The sequence below is a fragment of the Harpia harpyja genome, chromosome 14, assembly GCF_026419915.1.
Source record: "Harpia harpyja isolate bHarHar1 chromosome 14, bHarHar1 primary haplotype, whole genome shotgun sequence".
In the NCBI taxonomy this organism is placed as follows: Eukaryota; Metazoa; Chordata; class Aves; order Accipitriformes; family Accipitridae; genus Harpia; species Harpia harpyja.
In genome coordinates this window covers 15,595,406-15,613,558 of record NC_068953.1, presented here as the reverse complement: position 1 = coordinate 15,613,558, position 18,153 = coordinate 15,595,406, and the positions used below count along the sequence as shown (strand labels likewise).

Here is an 18,153-nt window from a genome sequence, read left to right as displayed (position 1 = left end):
ACTGGCTGAGGCGGCTGCAGCCTCGTGTCTCCACATCCTGATTGGCTGAGGTGGCTGCGGCCTCATGTCTCCACATCTTGATTGGCTGAAGCAGCTGCAGCTTCATATCTCCACATCCTCACTGGCTGAGGTGGCTGCAGCCCCGGTGTCTCCCCATCCGGATTGGCTGAGGCGGCCGCGGGGCTGCTCCCCAACAGGCGGGTGGGCCGGGGGGCTGCTCCCCACCTCTGAGCCCGGTCCTGCTGCATGCGCTCAGGCTGCCCCACACCAATGCCTGGCGCTCCCCACATGCCCCATGTCCCGCCGGTGTGCTGGGCGTGCTCTGGGCGCACGCGACGGCCGGGGCGTCCATGGGAATTTAGAAGAGTGAATCTCCTTTGGCCTCGTTTATGATCCTTTAAGATTTGCAAATATTTGCGCCGGCAAAGTCGGTCCTTAGCGAAGCTCGCAGGGTGAGAGGCAGGATTGCAAACACGAGGAGAGAAATGTTGGTTTAGGTGAACGCTCACGTCTGCCGGGTCAGGTCTCTGGAATTGCTCTGACCTGGGCCAGCCAGCCAGCAGCAGCAGTAACATGACAGGGGTTGCTCGGCCAGCCCTCCAACATGCGTGGTGGATGTAGGAAGCCATAAGCACAGGCACTGACAGCTTAAACGGATCAGTGAGATCAATTTTCACCCCAGAATACAAAAAAACCACTGGAAACGAGAAGTGTGTCTGCCAGACAAAGGACTGCGTTTTTAGACAAACTCTTTGCTGTGATTAGTCTGTCCAGCTCCACCTGCTTCCATGGAGATGAGAATCTCCATCTCCTGATGCACCAGCCAAATCCCAGCTGCCTTCATGTACACATTCTTCCATGAGGAGGAGACCCTCATCCTCCTCATGATGGGAGCCAGAGTTCCTGTCCCCTGACCACAGCTGTAAGACACTTTGCAGTTGCCAACCCTTCCCCTTACCGTGCCACGTTACAAACCCCGTCCCTCCCTGCGGAGACCTGCCACCTTCTGCCACCACGGCCCCATCCTGCCTCCCCACTGCGGTAGACCTTGGCCTCTCCCTCCACCACTGCCTGTGGCCTCCCTGGGGGGGGTAAAGAGCATCCCCCCACCACGAGACCCTCAGATTTCTGGAACATCCCTAATTTTGCTCATCCCTTTCTATTTTGGGGAGAGGGGAGCCTTGCCATCGGCTGGTATAACGTAACCCCTGCAAGGTTTCTGGGGCACAGCTCATCTTTCCCATACACCTACCGTCACCGTGAAGGAGAGCGATGCCTGGCAGCCAACTGGGAAAGCGGCGTCCCATCACCCATTCCTACGGACACGACTCCTCCAGGCAGTGCGTAACCCCCCTGAGCATCCCTCTATGGGGTGATAAGCCCCCCAAAATCAAGAGATATTCATCCCCAGGATAAAATAACCCCTGGGGTTGGGGGTCCTGGGTGGCCACTGCAGAGGAGGAGATGCTGTGCGGGGATGGTGCGGGTGCGGGGTCGGGCGGGCCGCGACCGGCGGCCAGCCCGACCCCGCGCCCGCACCGTCCCTGCACGGCGCGGGGGTTCCCCATCGGACCCCCCCATCCCCATTACCATCAGCCGAGCCGCGCCCCGCAGCTTTGTTTCCCGCAACCGGTACCGAGGGCGGACCCGGCTCCGGGGGATGAGCGGGTTGGGGAGAACGGGGAGGGGGGGGATCGCGGTGCTCGGGAAACTTGGGAGGGGGGACGACGACGCGGGGGCACGGCGGGGAGATAAAGGGCGGCCGCCGGCGGCCGAGTTAGGAGGAGCTGTTTTGCATCCCTTCACGTCAGCCCTGCCTCATTCCCTCCTTCTTCCTTCCTGCGCACCCAGCGCCGGGCCCGGAGCCGCCGCCGCCGCCGCCCCGCGTCCTGCGGAGCCGCCGTGGGAGCCCACGGTGAGTCCCCGCCGCCGGGCGCTTCCCACCCCCACACCTCCACCGCCCCCCCCCCCCCCACCGTGGGGGGACCGTCGGTCCGCAGCCGGGGCCACCGAGATGTCGCCGCCTTCTCTTTCACTTCCACCTTCCCCCCGCGACGGAGACGGGAGCGATGGCGGCGGGAGGGACGGGGACGGGGACGCGGGGGGGGGACGGACCGGCGGCGGCGATGCCCGCTCCGCACGTGGGTCCGCCGCCCCCAACCCCCCCCCCTCCCGCTCCCCGCCGCCAAGTTTCCCCGTCGCCGCTCGCAAACTTTCTCCGCGGTCGCGGGGCCGATAAAGTTGCGGGGAGGGCGGGGGGGCGGCGGTCCAGCCCGGCTCGGCTCGGCTCGGCTCCCGGCCGCCCGGTCGTTACCTGTTGAGGGAGGGAGCGCGGCAGCCCGGTGGAAGCATCACCCCCGGGCCGGGCTCCGCCGCACCGGGGAGGGGGGCGGCGGGGGCTCCAGGGAGCGGCTGGGGGGGGGAGATGGGCGGGTTGGGTGTCGGGGCGGTCGCCGAGCAGCACCCCGGGGTGCCCCGACCCGGCGCATTCTCGTCCCGCGGCGAGGGGCAGCCGCTGCCCGCCCCCCTCCTCCGGGCGGCCGCGGGGGGGGGGCGAGGGACGCCCGGGCCGGCGGTTGGGGACCGGGACCGGGGCGAAAACCGCGCCCGAAGTTTGGGGAGAGTTTCCAGGCGCTGGGGACCGGACCGGCGGCGGCTGTCCCGGGTGCGCTCCCCGTATTTACAGCAACAGAGGGAAAGTGCCACGGGCGGGGGGGGAGCTGAAATGAAATGGGTGGGTGAGTCTGCAAGGCCCAGACTGCCCCGTTCTGCACCGGGCAGGCCCCACTTGCGCTTTCTGTCACGGAGGCACCCCCAGATTTGCCGGTGTCGGGACCCCCGATGGCTCCATGGGAGGGTCCCGGGCTGGGGGCATCGCTGCTGCCGGGCCAGGGGCTGCTTTGTCTTCTGCTTCCCTGCTAGGGACAGCGGCTGGTCCGGGACTCCCTGTCTGTGCAGCCCTTTGATAGCTCCCTGTTGATCAACAGGATGCGGTGGTTAAATTAGTTATAATTAATTAATTAGTCAATCAATCATTAGTAGTTTCTTTGTAAGCAGCCTGTGTGGGCAGAGGAGGGGGAGTGATGGGAGTGGAAGGCGACATCCCCGGAGCCTGACCTCCCACCGGGTCCGGACCCAGCAGCGCCACGCACTCAGCCAGGCTCCCACGCTTCTGCTGGGAGGGACCCGCTCCACACCACGCTCCCGGCCTCGGCTTGGTGGCTTCTCATGTCACTGATTTCAACCAGCCTCACGAAGCTGTATATTCAGCGGTTCCAGCAAACACGGTTTCGGTCTGATTTGTGCAGGTAGTCCGGGCTGGCTGCAGAATTTTCACAAATGCATCTTAGGTTGGAGGGAGACCCCAGGCCCACGGCTTTCCCAGGGAGACTCCTGAGAAGTCGCAACAGGGATACTCCTCTCAGCGTCCCCTTTGGAGCCCCAGGGGGTAACCGACTCCTGACAGTCGGTTAGGGAGCAGCAGCTGTGGCAGCAAACACCATTTCAGCAGCGAATGGCAGTGCAGTGCTGTGACTGGTCCCCACTGCTCCCACCCCTGGGTGACAGCTTCCCCACCCACAGGAGCCAGGCAAATCCTCCTCAGCGAGAGCCAGCACAGGCAGAGCCCAGATAACAAATCTGCTGGGCCGGGCTCCTCTTCTGTGAGCAGGCTTCCATTAATGCCCTCTTTGAATAGTGATCCCATTATATCCCTATAAAGTGGTAAATTAGATCACAGTAACTTGACTCTGCTACACGCCAAGAAGCATTCCCAACCTAAACTTGGGAGGTGACTCGGAGGATCAGACACGGATACCTGCAGCGGAGGGAGTGGGAGCATCTTCCAAGTGCCCAAGTAGCGTGTCTTCTCTTGTTCCTTTTGACATTGGCAGGGTTTGGTTTAATCTCTGAGAAAGGGGGTTTAGTTGGTTTTATTGGACCACAATGCAAAGAAGGTTTTTCATTTTTAAGTTAGTTTAGGAAACACAGTGTAGAGAGGGATGAGCGCAAACGTCACCCTGCTCTACTGTACCACTGGAAATGTTAAGGAATAGGCAAAATGGTGGTTTTGTACTGCAAAGAACGTGCCAGCATAAAATCTTGTGAGTGAGAGTGTTGCCTACACTCCTTAGATTTATTTTACATTTATTCTTTGTTGAGAAGTAGGCTCCAATTCAGCACCTGCTTGAGCATGGTCTCCTTACTATCAGCTGAGCAGGTCATGTCCTTGGTGTTCTGCCAGGCCAGGGCCAGACCAGAGACAAGGGGAGAGCTGAGTGCTGTCCCCAACAGGCTGGGAGTGTGGGGTTTCCTGCCAGTTTTATTGCCGTTGCTTCCCCTTCCCTCTGCTGCCCGCCATGGGGTTGGGTTTCCCTCGACCCGTTACATCTCCTCCTGTGAGACGGCGAGTGGGTTCACCAGCAGCAAGGGCAGCACATGAAATGTCCCAGATACCTGCTTGGGGCGTGCTTGCCATGGAGGCAGCACAGGTTTGACCGGCAGAACGTTGCTGGATGGCCGAGATGTGCCGGGAGTGCCACGGTCCCGTCCTCTGTGCCTGCTGGCGGCCGGGAGCCCTTGGGATGAGTCACGGTCCCTGCTGAGGTCCCTGAGCCCTTCCCACAGGGCTTGACCTTGGGCAGAGAGGACTGTGATCCAGTGATGAGTGTTTTCCCTTTGTCCCGCTGTCCCACATTTTCCTCCTCCAGCCCTGTGCACAGCTCTCCTCCTCCTTGGTCCTTCTCGCAAACGGCAGCAAGTCGTGGTGGCATTTGTGTTGGGAGAGGGACCCACGTCAGCCCGCCCACGTCCAGGCGCGGCTTTCCCTAAAAAAACAATTTCTGTCAAAAGCATGGGGCAGTGGAGTGAAATGCATGAAGTTGATCAGGAAGGGTGCTCTTGCTGGAGTGAGCTGTGGAGGGGTTTCTGTATTTAAAAAAATAGGAGGCTGCCACTCTTCTTTGCCCTGGTTTCGATGGAGGAGCGGGGTTCTCCTGCTGAGAGAATGAGCACGTAATGCAGTTTCTTTCCCAAACTTTAAATTAAGGGGGGGAAACATGATTTTAAATTTTCCTGGTCTTTACTCTCAACTGTCTGTCCACCATTTGAGTGACAGTAAAGTATTTCTAATGAAAATAAATAGAAACAACACATAAGCATCCTGGATAAAAATGTCTCTGTAAAGCATGTAGCTTCCACGATGCCCTTGTGTTATCGCTCTCCTCCCGCTTCTCTGAACATTTGCACAATGTTCGCTACAGAGTACCATAGGGTTTTTAGTAAAGGAGAAGTAACTGGGGGAGGGGAGGTTCTTTTTTTTCAGATGCCAGGTCTCCTGGATCGCTGTGAACATTCTCAAGTGGGAAGAAAAGCCTCATCTCCCACCCTTCCTTCCTTCCTTCCTTCCTTGCTTCTCAGGCCACCTCTGATTTCACAGCAGAGAAAATGAGGGAGACAGGCAGTGTCCGGATTGCTCTTTTGTGTAGGGCAAGGAAAAAACTTGTAGAAAGTTCATGTGAAACTTCGAAAGGCTTGCTCCTGAAATAAAAAAGAGATAATTGGGTGATGTGGGAGCACCAGAGGCCGTGCAGGGGCAGGATGCTAAATTAGAACAAGGTACATCCTGCAGCCCTGGGGTCTGTCCAGGAGTCTGTGGGGGCATCCAAGTTGTACAAATGGATTTTAAAAAAACAAGACACATTATTTTTAGTTTGAAACAGGCAATGCCCTCCTGAAGGCTGGGGGGCCGAAAATGTTACACTGGGTTCGTGCAAGTCTGTGGGAATGAGATGTGGGATCGGGAGCCTGGGGCTCTCACACTCACAGGTGGTGAGTTGGAGGGACTGGTGTACATTCAGACGCGCTCCCGGGTCACCAGGGAGTCCCGAGCTGGCAGGATCCAGGCAGCACAGAGCGCAGTCTCCCTCAATGCACAGGATCTGTGTGATTTGTTGGTGCGGTAGTGGATGAAGGAGGATCGGGGCATCACTTGCTCAGGCTGCCAAGGTCTCAGGGAGGTCCCAGAGCAGCGACCAGCAGGGAGCCAGTTGGCAAAGAGCAGCTGGCTGCCTCCGCGGCACGGGATGGTGAGGAGCAGAAGCACCAGGGTTTTGCACCGGGCCTTGCATGGCTCAGCAATGCACAACTCACACGGGAAGGGATGAGTGGGAAATCAGTGAAACGCTGTTTTACCCCCAAAAGTGATACTTGCTTTCCAGGAATGGCTCAGAGGAGGGAAAGGGCAGCGCGGTGCAGAGCGCGGTGACGGTGACATTTTGTGTGGGTAGCTGAGCAGTAACCTACAAAGGAGGAAAATTTATAACTGTTTTTCACCTTAGAAGGTTAAAAATTAACTGAATCAACCAAGAATTGGACCCGAGCATTGCTGCCGGGAGCTCAGTTGAAGAGCTTTGGGATGCAGCTACAGCTGGAAGTGCTGATGGGTGGGATGTTGCTGCCTAAATAAAGCAGGAGGGATGATGCCACTGGAAATGCCACAAAGTTTTCAGGCAGAGGGTGGTGCAGAGGTGGTCACAGCGTGAGCGATGGGGAGCGGTCTGACAAATCCACCCCAGAGGCTGCAGCAGTTCAGGGGTCACAGTAATGAAAATCTGTCTGATGTCCTGGGAGTGTAACACATGAGGTATGAAAAAGGCTGGTGAGAACAGACGTGCAAGCAGACAAATTTTGGTGGAGAATATTTAATAACGGGAATCTTTATGGCTTTGGGAGAGCAGCAGTTGAAGCAGGTGGGTAGATGGTGGAGGGGGAGCAATGACCGGAGCAGGTTTGGTCTGCGCTGCCTGAACGGGAGCCCTGCCTAAGGTTGGAGCTGCCGAAGAGCAGCTGTGGGTGCTGGTACGAGGCTGGGCTTTCGGCACTCGGAGGTGGCCCCAGTGGGTTGAGGACCCCCCAGACAAGGCTAGATGGGGCAGGCAGAGGGGTGGGGAGGGCTGGGGGTGCCTGCCTGGGGCCGCAGGGGGAAGGTGGGCGCAGCACCCAAACCCACCCTCAGAGCAGGGGGCTGGAAAGGACCAGGAACGGGTTATTGATGCCAAACATGGCACAGCTCTGGCCTGAAAATGGCCTAAAAATGGCACTGCTCAACAGTTCCCGGTGCTGCATGCATGTGTGTGTGTGCGTGTTTGCACCTCAGAAGTGCCCACAGGCTGGGGGTCTCGGTGGTGCGGGTGCTGCTGTGGTGCCTGGTGGATCCGTACCCGGCCGGGCACTGGGGTTGGAGACTTCAGTACTGCGGCAAAAAGCAATGTCCAGTGCAAGTGTGTTTTAAATGGATGCTGTGATGCAGAGTGATTGGAATGAATGAGTTTAGGTAAAGTCAAAACTCTATTCTTCATCTGTTTCCCCTTGCTCCTCAGCACTTCATTCTGTGGACCCCTGTGCCCTGACAAACAGCACGCTCCTCTCTTGCATGCAAAACCATGAGTATCTCCAGCACAGCCTGCAAATGACAGACACAAAGAGGTTTTGACTAAGAAGGAAATATCAGTCAGTCCTTTAAAGGCTTTATCTCAGCACGTCAGTTTGGGGAAGAATGTGTTTTAACTAGGAAGCAGCACGTGGATGTGTTCATTGTTTTACTTCCATGTCTTGTGTGTGTGAAACCATATTTCTGCTTCGGCATTGTATGCCCAGACGCACTTTGCTGGGCAGCGTGGGAGCCACTGTAGTTCAAAAGGGGAATTTTGTGGGGATTGCAGGCTGAGGCCACAAACAGTTGGTGCAGAAATGAAATCTTTAGGGCTTGCTGCTCGCTGTCCATCTGAAGCCTTTAACATCCTTCCCACCACCGCTCCGCAGCAGGCACCATGGCAGGGCTGGGTTTGTTCCCTGGGTAGGGCCAGGACTGGCTGACAGCACCGCCAGGCTGGGGGGAGAGCTGGGCTTTGCCCCCCACAGGCAGAAGCCAGACCAGGCTGGAGCCCATGTCCTGCCTGTGGTCATGGGCGACCTGGTGAGGGAGAGGAGGGGGAGGAAGGACGGGCAGAGCTGCAGGAGGAAGAGCGCTCACTGGCTGCCTCTAAATTTATCTTTCCTGTTTCTCGGTAGCAGTATTGTCTCATGTCCGTGCTCCGTGGTGCCGGGTCACTTCTCCCGTCCCTCCTCTTTCTCCTGACATCTCATCACTCGTCTGTGTTATCCTGGGCTTAACGAGCTCTCTGTCCTTTCCCTGCTTTTTCTTTCAAATTTTTAATTCTTTAAGTGCTCCCTAGTTGGTGTTTTTCCCTTCCTTCACCCTCAGTCTGTTCTCACACCCCTGTGCAGAGGCTGCTGTCTCGGGGCCCTTTCGGTGGGGGCCGGGGGGGCAGCCCCTGCCTCCTCCTGCTGCGGCTGGGCAAGGCTCCGGAGCGGCCCCTGGCCGGGGGGTGTTAAACTCCAGGTCGGGGGGTGTCTCAGTGCCTGTGGGCTCAGGACTGGAAATAAGGGCACGAGCTGGAGGACGGTGTTGGGATGTTTTCCCTTGGGGAGGCCTTTGTTTGACGTTTAATATGCCGTTCTCTCCCGGAGAGGAGGCGATCAGTGTAGCCCACCGACCTGCCGCCGCTTCAGCACTTTTCTCTTTCCCCTTGCCGAGTTTCTCTCTCCCACCACCCCTTGCCAGCACGCTGGCATCACGCCCCCACTTCAGCTCTCCCACTGCTCCCCCAATGCTGACCACGGCTCCGGTTTTAAGGTTCAGGACAGTCTGAGCGGAGATTTTGGCCATAACGTGCCCACTGGAGCAGAGCCAGCAGAGGATGCAGGTAGGTGCCAGCCCACAGGCAGTCCAGCCGTGCTCGTCCTGGACCTTGCTGGGGAGATGCTGAGTGTGGCTGGGTAGATCAGAAGTGTCCAGGACTGGCCTGGCCAGCAGCTGCTTTTGGGAATTGTTAGTTACTGTTGTAGGGATGGGTATTCCGGGGAGCTGGCTCCCGTTCCCAGCCAGGACACAAATCCATGGGGATTGTGGGACTTCTTCCTCGCAGAGGACATTCAGCTCTCGAGTACTGACCCCTTGGCCATCTGAAATGGGGGCACCATAAAATATGAACTTTAATATCTCCATGCTCTGTGCCAATTGCAATCTTTTTTTTTTTCCTTGAGCCTTCTGAGAGTTACCATTTTCAGGCACTGATCGACGTGCCCTCCTTGGTTTGCCCCTTGGCTTTGCTCCGGAGATGTCGGTATCTGTTCCCCGTGGCTATTTTGCGCTCACTGTGTGAGAGGCTCACCCTTCAGCCCTTGCTCATGAGTACCCGTGGCTGCTGTGGGCAGACCAGCTCATTGCAGGCTTCTGCCACTGTTCAGAGGAGCTGCAGACCCGGGGCCTGGGTTTGTAGGCATGGGTGCTCTCCAGAGAAAAACGACTTTCTAGATAACAGAACTGAAAGAGCCTTTTCTAACAGTGGTGCCAAGCCTCTTTGCTGAATTTCTTCTTGTCCTTCCCCATTTTACGCCTTGGCCGTTCAGCACATGCTTGTGAAGCCCGTCAGGGTAATTGCAGAACTTGTCTGCAGAGAGCAAGCCTTGATTTATGAGGGCTTGAGTGGTTTGGTTTCATTTTATGATTATCAACAAGGGACACATATAAGCAAATTATTTCAACAGCTGAATATTCTGTATATTTATAGGACTTTCTTGCTGTAAGAAGAAAGAGTGTGAAGTACAGTAATTATGCAGATTGTGATGAAAATGAGGACTGGGGTGGTTCAAGCAGACCCGAGTGCGAGCCAGCCCTTGCTGCTGCCAAAGCAAAGGCAAAACGCCTATAGACAAAACCAGCCTTGTAGTTACATTATAAAATATTTATTAAGATGAGTAAAAAGTACAAACTTTCCCACCCTCCTCAGTCATGGCCAGTGTTTGTCCCCTGCATTTTCCCTTATATCAGCCAGTGAGCTCTTTCTGAGCGCATTTCCTCCAGTGCCCACGCAGCTCCCTGCCTAGGTTTGCCCGACATCTGCTCCGGTTTCAGGAGTGAAATGGCTGCGAGCTGCAGGGCCCTGGGCATCGTGCAGGGTGAGCTCCAGGTGTGCGAGGCTGTGTCTGTGCCTGACGGTCCAGCTGGTGTGCCACACTCCGGATGGCGGTGCCAAACTCTGTCCTCTGAACTCCATTTAAAAAAATAAATAAATATGCAGCTCTTGTGTAAAGTTTCAGCCTCCACTTGGAGTTAGGAGTGCTAGGTGAACTCTCAGAACATGGTAACATACACAAAAATGTAAGTGCAATAAGTGGAAATTTCTTCTTAACTTGTCCGTGTAAGCCCCACAGAAGTATGCAGTTAATGCAGCGTTACTCCAGACCGGCAAAGACCTCTGCCTTCCCCCGTGAGACAAGCAGCCGCGGTCCTCTGGCTGCTGTGGTTTTAAAAGACATCTGCCATGGAGAAAGGCCAATGCTTTTATGGTTTGTAGGCGGCCAGTGGCAAGCATGTAAATCCAATCACATGGGCTACGCACCCCATCCTTGGTGAGAACGTGCAGACCACTGCCCCCAGCACCCAGGGACCCAGCTGCTGGACGCGTCTCCTGGAGCTCCAGGAGAGCAGAGGTGTCCCTGGGGACTGCTTTTCCCTCTGCTCGCACCTGCTCCAGTCTGATGCATTTCAAGACTCAGATTTCAAAATCGAAATTTCTGCTCCCCTGAAGTCACCAGGAACATGAGGGACAGCAGATGCAGAGTCCTTTGTGCAGGGAGCCTTTCTGCAGAGATCACCCCAATAGGTTCCTCACTGATGTGTCTGAAGTGGAATAAAAAGTAGCTCATCTTAAAGAAAAAAAAAATCCCCAAACTTCACTCTCTCATAGACTCTCAAGTAGTCTGAAACTACATATACAGCCTTTATTTTCTGAAGCACCCGTCCTGTAGCTGCCGTACATTCATTATCCTTCATTAGGGCAGATGCAGTGCCTCCTGGCTTGAAGAGGCGTTTTCCATATCAGTCACTCTGACTTCACTGGCTTGAATTTTACCTGTCACTGTTCAGACTTTTCATCTGTGTCAGGTTAGGCCCGGTGCTGGAGGATTTTTCCTTTAATAACAAAGTTTGGTATTTTGAAACAGACTCTTTGTGTTTCCACGGTGCCGCTGCTCGGGGCTGGGGGATTCGGGACAAACCGCCGTCCCTGGCCCCCAGCAGTGCGTATGGAGGGTGGCTGTGGATGGGGCCGGTGTGCGCACACTGGTGCTTGGAAACTTGTTTTCTGAGCTTTGAGAAAATGAAAGCAATGCAGGGTGTTAGCTGTATTCCCAACTGAACCCCTAACACACGCAGGCGCAGTCAGAGGCAGAAACGGCCTCGCTATGGCCTCGTGCCGCCAGGTACCGGCGGGACAGAGCAGGGCAACGCCGTCGGCTGCAATGGCCCTGTTTGCCAGGACAAGGTTTTGGCTACCGAAGCCGTTGGCGCTGGCGGCCGGCAGGCAGCCATGCTGTGGCTGTTGTTCGTCACCGTGTGCTCGGTGTCCCCCGCAGGTGGCTGTGAGGCAGCGGGTCCCGCGGTGGGGATGGAGCTGGGCGCCCCAGGGCTGGGGAAGGATCGCTCTGAGGGGAGAGCGGCAAGACGGGGCAGAGCAGGGAATGCCCTGGAGCTGGGCAGAGCAGCCCGTGTCCCCTGGGCTGCGTGGCCATTCCCCTGTCCCACAAATCCAACCATGCTGCGTGTGCCCCATCGGCAGATCCCCCCCAGATGCCTGCGGCCGTCATTCACCTTGCCTGGCCAGCACTGCCGGGGGATACCATATTTTCCATATCTGGCTTGGCACAGTATCTTCCTTGGGTCAGTCCTGACCTGAGACTGCATGAACTGCCACCGGCGGGAACCCTCGCCTGGTACCTCCTGCTCCATCTTCCCTGAACCATGCTTTCCAAACACTCGTCTTCCTGAGCTGCTCAGAAAAAGATCTGAAACATTTTTCACCTTGTGGATCTGAAAGTAATGTGGTGTTTGCAGCCAAGCAGTCAGTTTTGCTCCTAAAATGATGCAGCATGTCCAATAGCATTATCAGAGAAATCAGAAGTGGGATGTTCCCTGAGGGCCCAGCCTGGTGCCTGGTGCGGGTGGGAGGGGTTCCAGGGGCTCCCCAGCCCCTGCCCATACCTCTGCCTGCCTGCTGCAGGAAAGCTCTGATTGTCCCTCCTTTCACCTGTGGGCTATAGAAAATTGCACTCAGTGTGTTTGTTATTTAACATTTCTACCCCCACAGCTGGTGTCACCTGTGAGTTCTGCAGGGAAGATCTCGTGTGTTGGAGGCAATTCCCTGAGACATTGAGCTAGGAGGTCCTGCGTTCCTCCGCGTTGTTTTGGCTACACTTTGCCTCGCAAAGGCTTATCAGGGATCTTTTCCCTTCAGTAAGAGCAAACTGCAGTTGGTGGTGGTGCACTCAAGGACATCCCAATGGCTGCTGGCTTGCAGGGGCTGGTGCGGTTGGTAGCAGTTTTCTCTAAAGCAGAACAGCCTGAAAATCTGAAGTTCATGGATTGCAATGTCCCCTCACCTGGCAGCTCCTCGCCCACTCCTCAGAGCAGACTCCATGCCGGCAGCAGGGCCTGGCTCCACCTATCAGTAATAGTGGGCTTCAGAAGCTCTGACAAGTTTTACATGTGAAAGATTATCCAGTCGAGGATTAATTAACACACTCAAATTAGTACCTCTTGGCTATGATTATCATATTACCCGGCCCAGCAGAGGTGACAGCGGATGCGGTGAGCGCCATGGTACGAAGCAGCCCCGGCTCCCCGGGCACGCGGTGCCGCCGCTGGCGCTGCTGCCCTGTCCAGTGTCTGTCCTTGTGCTGCACGGTGGTGTGGCACCGGTGGCAGAGCTCAGCCGATGCCCGGCCACGGCGGGCGCAGCATCCCTGCAGAGAGCGGGCGGCCGGGGGGGCAGGGGCAGAGGTGCAGCCCTGGCAGGGCACTGGGACCCCCTTTTCTCCAACACCAGGAGCAGCTGTTTGAGAAGCAGAGGAGGGTTTTGCGTGACCATACTGGCCATTGTGCTGAGGTTCCTGTCCCTGCTCACCCCAGGGCCATCAGTTGCCCTCTCCCCCTTCCCTGCAGTGAGAGGGGTAACCTCTGCCCAGGCGCGGGGGCTCGGGGGGAGCATTTCCCGGCCGGCCATTGCTCAGCACGTGGGAAGACTGAACTTGTCAGCAAAATGACGTGCAGTCTAGAGCGTTCACCTTCCTCCCAGCCTTTTAACTCTCTGGTTGGAAATTTCTGGCTGCCGTGAATGGATCCGGGCAGTCCCTGTGTCCCCATTTCTCCATTCTCGCAGCCCAGTGCAGGACGGAGCCCAGGTGAAAAGGGGTGGCCGGGCCCAACAGCTGCGATCCTGCGGGCAGCATGGCCTGTATGTGGGCAAGCTCCACACACGGGGAATATAAAAAATATATTAAACTGTTCCCAAGGATAAGGACAGCAATGCTCTTGAAAGTGAGACCGTCTTCCTGCTGTGGGGATCTTGCCTCGGTCCTCTCAGCCCACGAGGCTGTTTCTCATCCCATTGGGCAACCCCTGTTCCCTTTGGGGTGGCACACATCTCACATTTATAACATTTTGGTTGTTTTTCCCCTTTTACAACCAGCCAGCCGGGTTATACATACAAGGGTGCTTGAGCTGCTACTTGTGTATCAGTTCCTCTGACCTCCAGCCACTTTTATTGCTTTGCTTTGAGGTCCCCACAGTTTATGATTAACCCCTGGTATCGGGGGATACTGAGCAGGAGCGATGCTGAGCAGCTGCTCTACAGGCTCCCATACGGGAACGTCGTCCTCTGCCTGCTGCTGACTCTCACGTCCCACCTGGGTCTGCTTTGCTGTCAGACAGCGTTGCAATTCCAGGTCTAGCTTGCTGCCAGCGGGAACCCAGGGTGCCTCTTATCTCTTGCTCCGTTTCCCTCTGTCCCTGGGGGACCCTGCTGTCCTGGTGGGCTCCATCTTCAGTCTTTTCTTCTCACTGCACTTTTACTTTCCCTTTGTCCCACATTACAATGCCTCTCTCCTTACTGCGCTTTTTGGTTCATCTTCACACGTGAGGGTCTGTTAACCCCCCCACCTCTGCTGAAGATGCTGAACAAAATGGGACAGTACTGGGTTTTGCAGACCTGCAGTAAAAGCCCATCAGGCCTCTCCTGGCAGGGGTGTCTGCTGTTGCTTTCATCTGCTGAGGAGTTTGGGGGTTGCAGGGCAAGGGGGGCTGCACTGGGCACTAGCCCACCCTTCGACCCTCCAATACCCACGGAGCCGGCACCCGCAGTGCCTGGCCCAGAATCGGGCACCCAGTTTTGTGTCCATCACAACCATGCATCATTGTTCTTTGGAAGGTTTGGGTTTTGACCCAAATCTGTGGCGCTGGTTGCTTTTCATGGCCACTCTTGTTTCTACAGATTTGTTTTCTCCGAGTATTTGCTCTGTGTTTTTTCCTAGGGACAGCATGGTGGCTTTTCATCTGGGAGACCTGATGGTGAGGACAGGCCTTCCCAGAGCCACTCTGTGCGGAATTTTGTTTACTTTTTTTTACATATCTGCATGTGTGATTACTGGGAGAGGTATTTTAAAAGTAGCTCGGTGTTTCTTTCAGGGAGTTAGCAAAGAGCAGATTTATTTTCTGCTATGCTGAGAATTAACTCCCCTTTCTTCCTCTTCCCTCTGCCCCCGCTGGAAAGAGAGAGAATGCAGAAAAGAAGAAAGGATTTACATTGTGGTGGTGATTGGCACAGGCTGTGAATGAGAGGTCATTTCATCTGGCTGTTTCTTTTCAAGCGCTCTTTTTTTCACGCACACTGTATTCAGGCTGGGAGCATTCTTTCTTTTCAAAGCTTCTCTGTCTGTCTCTCTCTTCCCCCTCCTTTATTTTTCATCCCTTTTCTTTACTTTTGCTGTCTTTTCATTCTGTTTTTCTCCACCCCCTTGGGGCTCCATTTTTTCTTTCCTCTATTCAGTTCCTTTTTTTCTTCTCGCATCTTTTTTGAATAGCTCTTCTATTTTCGGAGAGGAAAGGGAGTATGTTGAAGAAAAGTCGTTGCAGCAAGGAGGAACTTGAAAGTCTTTCTTTCCCTGTTTATTTCACTTAAAAGCAAAAATTGTTTTCCAAGGGAGAGCGAGGTTTCTGTGCGAAGCCTTTGAAGCGAGGCTGGGATGGCTGGCCAGGGTGGGATTTATCCCTGCTCCTCACCACACCACAAACACCATCGGTCCCAAACTGCTGACAAATGCCCAGACCCCCATAAAGCACAGGGAGGTCTGCGGGTTGGCACTGTTTCAGCTGGGGTGTGGGTGCTCGTGCTGCGAGAGTGGGGTCCAGGCAGGAGCAGCCCCTCTCCCTCAGCTCTGGCCGGGCTCACCCCCAGCCACTGCTCACCCTGCACCTTCGGACAGCAATTACTTGTATTTAATCGCTATTTCTGTTGCTGCTGCTCCTGTGCAAGTGAACAGGAGCATTTTAAGACATGACGTGATGATAAGCTCTGAAAGCAAGATCCTGAGAGCTTTCTGCTGCGGTGTGTGTCCCTGTGCGGCGTTGGGGAGGAGGCAGGTGGATGGGGACGGAGAGGCCACGTTTGCATCATTTTGAAGGGGGAATGTTGTGCTTGCACAAGTAGCCCATGAGAAAACGTGGGACGTGCTGGAGTGCTGTGCCGGGGAGCGGTGCCTGGTCCCTGGGGTGCAGGGTGGGCATTGGCCATGGAGAGTCACTGTGCTCAGATCTGATGGACACGGGGCTTCAGGGTGCCAGGCTTCCGTGGGTTCGGGCCCTTCCACAGCAGAAGGGCAGGAAGGGTCTCGTATGTGTCCATAAGGCCACAGCGATTCCAGTTGGGTCTAAGGAAAACGCCCTCGCTCAGCAGGACGAGGCTGGTTGCCGAGCCACTGCTCCTCATATGCAGTTTGGTGCTACCAGCAGCTCGCCATCAGAGCTCTCCTAGCAGCTCTGTCGTCTTGCTTCGAGAAGAGCTGCCTAGACAGAAGGGCTGATAAATCAGGCTTAAAGCTTGATCAGTTTGGTCTTCTAAAGAAGAGACATTGTTGTGCCATGTAGCAAAGCGACAGGAGTTCCTCAAGGAAGGCAGCTGGGGCCCCGAGCACTCCCAGCCCGAGTCCTGGTCCGGGCATTAACCATCAGCAGGCTTCGGTGTGGCTTTGGCTGCTCAAGGAGCAAAGGTTTCGTGATCCCTTGGCAGAAGTGGAGTGCTGGCTCCAGTGTTTGCTTTGGCTCAGTCCGTCTGTGCACAGCAGTTTTCTAAGGAGACTTCCCTGGTGCAGGGACAGCATTCATGGTAGTGAACCTGCTCCAATGGGCTCCTCACTGTGCTGCGTACCACAAAACGGGGTTCCCCTGGAAGTGGCCCCGTGCTGCCAGGTCATTCCCAGGCCTCCCCTCCTCCTTCCTACTGTCCCCCAGACCCTGGAGGAGTGTACCCCGGAGTACCGGTGGGGGTACCGGTGCTACCCCGGAGTACCGGCGGGGGGTACCGGTACTACCCTGGAGTACCGGTGGGCGTACCGGTACTACACCGCAGGATCAGGTATGGGATGCCAGACCTACCCTGGAGCATCAGGTAAGGATACCAGGTCTACCACGCCAGCGCCTGCAGGGAGGCCAGTTCTACCCCACCGGCGCCGGCGTGGGAGGTCCGGACTTCCCCGCCGGCGCCGGGTAGTGAGGCCAGGTCTACCCCGGACGCGCCCGCTAGGGACACCAGGCCAACCCCCGAGCATCAGGTAGGGATAGCCGGGCTATCCCAGAGGGTCAGGTAGGGAGGTCAGGCCTACCTCCGATCGCCCGTAGAGATAGCAAGTGGAATATAAAGACATCCTCCCTGGGTGGCTCTTGTCCTTCTGCCACTCTCATGGCCAAACTGATTTTCAGAAAGAATCTTTTCCCCATTAATTTTAATCTCCCCTAGGTTGCTTTGAAATAAAGTAGAGGTTGAGGGCTGATCTAAGACACATGAACAGGCGTTGGACTGGAGCCACCGGCTTTCGTGTTGGCTGTGTTAGAGAGGGGCTGGAGGACAGGGCTCAGGACCAGCTGGCAAGGCTTCGCCCGGCACCCGGCAGCCAGGTTCTGCTGTGGAAAGCGAGGCAGAGAGCACGGGTGTGTGCCCAGGGCTGTTCCTCTCCTGCTAAAACAGAGGTTTGGGGCGAATAGCATGTGCACGGAAAATACAGCAAAGCAGAGACTCCTTGTACTGCAGCCCTCACAGCAAAATGCAGGCCGGTGAGCCCTGTGGGCAGCTCAGGAGGGGGATATGGTAGCCCAATCCTGAACCTCTTGTAGTGTGAGAATTCTGCTTCCCCTTTGTTTGAAGGGCTTTGGCGGAAGGTTGGAAGAGCCTTGCCAAAGCACGGTAACTTTATTGTCCTCTGGCAGAGGTGCACATCAGGGCTCAGGCATGGGCAGGGGTCCTGAGCCACGCGGGTGGGCTGCAGGAGGAGCAGGAAGCAAGCTGGTGGCACGACAGTTAATGAAGTAGATTATTTTTTTTAAGTGAGATTCAAATAATTGTAACCCCAAGATAGAGAAGACATTGGAGGAGATGAAAAGGGAGAGAGAAAGAAAGGAAGCAAAGGACAGAGGTTTGGAATAGAGAGGGAGATTAGGAGATAGATGAAAGAGAAGGAGAAAGATAAGAGGGAGAGAGGGGACAGATCTCCAGCGCGAGATGGGCGTTGCCAGGGAAACGGGAAGAATGAGGGAGCAACGGAGGGATGGAGGAGCAGAGGATGCTGGGGGCGGGGAGCGACGATGGAGGGATGGAGGCTCAGTCTCCGGTGGAGGAGGAAAGTGGATTCTCAGCAGAAAGGGAAGCCGGAGGAGGGATGTCCCGAGTCGGCATGGGTGCCTGTCTGCTGGGAAGCTGCGACAGCATTCGGGATCGCGGCTCCGTCCCTCCGCAGTGAACGGCTGCGGCATCCACTGCTGCTCACAAGCTGACCCCTCTCACCCTGCGTTTCCATCAGCTGAAACATTGCTTGCCCACCGCAGGGAGGCTTTCCTCAGAAACTGGACACCACACTGCGCCCTAGTCAAACACGTGGATCTTCTTTTGGAGGGCTGGCGGGAGATGGGAGAGGATCCGACCTGGGAGGGAGAGCCCTTGCCTCTGCTTGGCCTCGATATTTGTATTCCACTTCCAGATGCAGCTG

The 18,153-nt window shown here is 56.0% G+C and overlaps 1 protein-coding gene across 1 annotated transcript in view; it reads left to right on the top strand.

Moving 5' to 3' along the window:
- Positions 1-1,768: 1,768 nt before the first annotated feature.
- Positions 1,769-18,153, top strand: part of ZNF710 (zinc finger protein 710) — a 34,315-nt gene continuing 17,930 nt past the window's right edge. The window contains exon 1 of the mRNA XM_052807952.1: positions 1,769-1,915. The gene's annotated coding sequence lies outside the window, so the exon portion shown is untranslated. The remainder of the gene's footprint in view (positions 1,916-18,153) is intronic.